Source organism: Primulina tabacum, chromosome 13 (assembly GCF_025594145.1).
Source record: "Primulina tabacum isolate GXHZ01 chromosome 13, ASM2559414v2, whole genome shotgun sequence".
NCBI classification, from domain to species: Eukaryota; Viridiplantae; Streptophyta; class Magnoliopsida; order Lamiales; family Gesneriaceae; genus Primulina; species Primulina tabacum.
Window position 1 is genome coordinate 1,511,707 of NC_134562.1, and position 5,135 is coordinate 1,516,841.

The following is a 5,135-nucleotide window of genomic DNA, read 5'->3' on the forward strand; positions in this document are numbered from 1 at the left end:
GGTTGTGTTGCATTATTTGTGGTGCGTCGTTGTTTTGGGGCGTTATGTGAGTTTTTAACATTGCCATAGCATCCTAGGTTGAGTGTCGTTGCATCGGTTCGAGTCGCTTGAGCGTGACTTTTAAAATTGCATAAAAAATGTGTTATTTTGGTTGGTTGTGCGCAGGATTAGCGCCGTAGCGCCCGTTCTGTGTAAGTCTAGCGCCGCAGCGCTAAGCCTGCAGCCTGGCTGGCACCGCGGTGTTAGGCAGTGCTGCAGCGCAGAGCTGCCAAGCGCCTAGGCGCTCGTCCATGACTTTTTAAACCACTATTTTTAAGTTTATGTATTCCATGTTTCGGAAATTTTCACACTTCATATAGAGATTGTTTTGGGGTTCGATGTCATGATTTAGTACGATGAAACAACGAGGTCAAATCCCGAGTGATTTAGAACGTCATAAGTAAATTCTCATTTCAGGTGGTGAGCATGACTGATACGTCTAAGTTATGGAAGTTAAGTGCTTGAAATCATGTTAGTATGTGCAGCAGTGGTCCCAAGCGAGATCCAACGAATCCCTCAACGCCATGTAAGTATGTTCGACGTGCAAAAAAAATGTTTTATTTTTGAGGTATGCTAAATGTCTTGTGACCAATTATGAACGGGTTTGGAAGTCGGTGAACGTGTCCGAGGACCTCTCCACCCCGTTAAAGCATGACCGAGTTTAGATCAGGATTGGAAAGTGGTAAAGCATGACCAGGGACCAATCCACCCGGTAAAGCATGACCGGAGATCTCATGTATGTGGTAGTGGATTTTCCCTTCCAGTCCAATACTGTTGTTTACTCTGATCAGGCACATTTATGTATGGGTCACTTGCTTTGAAACATATCTCTACGCAAAATGATGAAGTTTATGCATGTTTAAGTATTTATGATGTAAGCATGTTTATGAAAAATTTTACGATTATGGCACGTCTATGTTTATGTTATTACGTTCAAGTTTATGTATGTACGCTCTACTTTTAAGTTGCTTGTAGTTTTATTACGTATTACTTGTTATCTCCAGTTTATACATGTTCAGTCTTTAGACTCATTAGACTTGATTGATGCAGGTGAGGACAAGTATGAGGAGACGAGGGGTGGGGACCAATGAGCTGGCTTGGACTGCGCAGGAGGCTAAACCCGATGACCGCCAATGTTTTAAGATTTTATGCATGACGATTTTAATACTCTGATTTTCACGAGATTGCTTCACGTTGTTTGAACAAGTTATTTTTAGCAAACTCTATTTGTAACCTTTTTCTTGCAAATATTTTGGTTGAATAGTTTATCCTTATTGAATTTTGAATGATTACTATCTATTTAAGAATTTTTTTTTTTGAAAAAATTTAAAATAGTTTAGAAGTACGGTATGTTACAAAAAATTTTCACACAATTGAGGATTAATAGAGCAACAAGTAAAAGTGGTATCAAAGGAATTATTATTTTCTATGCTTGAGTGTATTCACCATATCTCTCAAACTACTTGGTAAAATGTCACGAAAATTTACCACAAACCAGTCAACGTAATTATCTACAATTTTAGTTTTATGTGAAAGACTCAAATCGGTGGACAAGATTCTTAAATAGTAGGTGCAAGATGCAATAAATGATTGGGACATTCATGAAGACCAATCGCACCAATTACATGTACAAATTAATATTTTATTTTTCTTGTCTCTCCATCTTTGTCTATAAATAGAGGCTTTGTATTAGTTTGAAAGGGGGGAGATTTCATTGTAAAAAAATAAACTTTGTGTGTGAAAATAAAAATTTTAAATTATAATATTTTTCTTATCATTCATGAGTGTTAAGTTAAATTCAAGAAAGATTATGACAAGTTAAATCCATTGATGTCAAGGTGAAAAGATTGCAATCTTGGTCAACTAAATTTTTTTACATTTTTATATATTCTTCTTTTATTTTTTATGATTTTGCTAATTAATCTTTATTTGTAGGTATTATTTTGAGTATTTATTATCAATTAACATCAAATGCTTGGTGCCATAAAAGTTGTTATCTTGATTTGTTTTAATATGATACAATGACTACTATATCATTTTACTGCAATTATTAAATCCCGACTTTTATAAGTTAGGGATATTATATTTATTTATGTATAATTATAATTAAATTGTATGTTTTTTTAGACAATAGTTTGGCTCTACCGGTTGTTCTAAATAATACATATAGTTTAATTAATTTAACTACTAACTTTTACTTTCCGCATTGACAGGATCGATTAGGAGGTGAATCATTGAGCTACAATAGCTCGGTTCTTGAAATATTGAACACCGATGAATTAAATTGAGTTTGGTTTAAAAATCAAGCGAAAAATACTCGAAATAATCCTTCGTAGAAACAGATTAAATATTTTGTAAAGTATTTAAAATATATGCAAGTTGAATGAATAAAAAAATAGACACGAATTTGTTCATGGATGTTCGGAGATTTAAAATGCTCCTACGTCACCCCTTCTTCCCATTGGGAAGGATTCACTAGAAGACTTTGATTTATACAACTCTTTGTACAAACCAACTCCGGAAGGACAACACTCAACTAGAACTCCTAGCACTCAAGATTGTAGACAACACCTCACAATCAGCATATTGTTTAATGTCTCATATGAAAATACTACGAACACAATGTTTTACGTCTTTTTGTAAAGACTCACTCAACTAATATTTGAAATTCAACTCTCTTGTATATGTGTGAGTGATTGTGTGTGAAGAATTTATCCTTTACAGTGTACATCTCAAATGTATCCTCACACAAGGGCTTGTACTCTCAACTAGCTGATTTCTTCATGCTAACTGTCCATGCTTTGAATACTCTTCAAAAGCTCTTGTTTAATCTTCAAGATGTTGTATTTATAAGCCCCAACAATGATATATACATTAGACACAAGAATATGACCATTTGGAAAGTTTATGTACTGTTTCTGAGATTTCAACGGTCTAATTCGCCTTGAGGGACTTTTTCTCGACTGGTCAACTATGGTCAACTCAACTGGTCGTTCAGTTCAACTGGTCAGCAACCAGATCAGTTCAGTTCAGTTCAGTTCAGCTGGTCAGCAGCTGGTTCAGTTCAGTTCAGCTGGTGTGCTGAAATCATCCTAATTGATTTCAGTTTGTGCAGAACCAGTAGCTTCATCGTTATTTATCAGAATCTTAATCTTCGATTCAAACTTTGACTTCTGAAGATTATTTGTAGATCATCGTATTATATTTCCAACGCATACTGAATCGCTTCATTCTAATAACCGAGCTGAGAGATATGACCAAAATACCGCAACTGCTCGTACCCAACTGATTGCTGTTTTCGTGCAATCAGTTCCATAATTCAACGATCAGTTAGGCCTTGATAACATCCGAATTTTCCCAACTGTCGGGAGATACGACTTGTTCCAAACTGAGTTTTCTGATCAGTCAATTGAGCGGATTGTCATGTGGATCATTCAGTTGAGAGATATATTAAAATACCAAAGCTTGCCAAAAATTCAGTTTGTGCAGAATTCATTTTCAGTTTGCTTCTTGTTTTAATAACTTCACACTTGAGTAAATATGTTAGAAACACAACAAAAAGTTTTTTAACATCAAAATCAGATTGTGAACATGAAATGTTCCAACACGCATCTAATTTTTGCTTTACTGCAATTAACTTTTACTTTCCGCATCTAACTTATTGAATCATATATTTCATTTAGGCAATAGCGGGGCTCTGTCAGTTGTTTTAAATAAAATATAATGATATAATTCAACATCTACTTTATGCAATTTTATATTCATACAGTTATATATATAATTATAGATACCATATATAAAATATCGGTTAATTTGTTATTTTTTATAGTGGAAATTATATTATATTATGTATGTGTTTAAATATTTAATTTTTTTTTCTTGGAACCATTATTTATATTGATTTTCTTTATTTACTTTTAGTTAAAAAATATTAAATAAACCAAGAATAAATTTTCGAGCCTTGACAAATTTATAATTTGTAAACTTCCTTATTGCATTTTATAATTTATAAATTAATAAATTTAAACTTAAAATAACCATTATATTTCTTGGATTGATCTCGTACTTACGAAATATATTACATGCAGAAAATATACACTTGGTGAATTATAATTTAAGTAGTAGCAAGTTTTTGGCGTCGCTGCTGAGGATGTATGAATTAAGTTAAGTTTTTTATTTAGAAGTATTGTGTTGTTTTCACTTGTACGAGTGTTTGGAGTTGTAAAAAAAGTGGTAGAATTTTTCGAGTTTCTAAAAATAATTTAAACATGGATGATAATTCTAATAATCAAGATAATGATAATAATAATAATCCAGAAAATGATCAATTAAGTACACTTAGGCACCATATGAGCCCTATTAGAACTAATGCCCCATCTTGTTTAGTTTTTCTCCTGATATATCTAATTTCAACTTTAAACCTCAAATTATTCAAATTTTACCAAATTTTCATGGCTTAAATTCTGAAAATCCATATTTACATTTAAGAGAATTTGAGGAAGTTTGTAACATTTATAATGATCAAAATTGTAGCATGGATATAATTCGATTAAATATTTTTCCTTTTTCTTTCAAAAATAAAGTTAAAACTTCGCTACAAAATTTGAGATCAAGTTCAATAAGATCATGGGAAGAAATGCAATAACAATTCTTCAAAAAGTTTTTCCCTTCCCATAGAACAAACTCTTAAAAAGATAAATTACAAATTTTTCTCAAAAACAGGGAGAAAAATTTTATCAATGATGGGATAGATAACAAGAATTACTTAATACATGCCCACATCATGATTTTTAAACATGGAGAATAGTTTCAATTTTTATAAAGATCTAATACCTAAAGATAGATAAATGTTATAATTCATGTGTAATGGAACTTCGAAGATAAAAACCATAATGAAGCTATGGAGTATTTGGAGTCATAATCAGAAAATGCTCACAATTGGGATAATATAAGCACAATTGAACCACCAAAAACTAAAATTAACAACTCTACAAGTGGGGGTGGAATTTATAATCTTAAAGATGATATGGATATCCAAGATAAACTTGCATCTTTAACAAGAAAAATTGAATAATTAGATATGAAAAAGAGTGGTC

The 5,135-nt window shown here is 32.2% G+C and overlaps 1 non-coding gene across 1 annotated transcript; it reads right to left on the reverse strand.

Annotated features, from left to right (window-relative positions):
- Positions 1 to 4,721: 4,721 nt before the first annotated feature.
- LOC142523548 (small nucleolar RNA R71) lies at positions 4,722 to 4,828 on the reverse strand. Its single transcript, XR_012814739.1, has one exon. It is a non-coding gene; the product is annotated as a small nucleolar RNA R71 (small nucleolar RNA).
- Between the last annotated feature and the right edge of the window lie 307 nt (positions 4,829 to 5,135).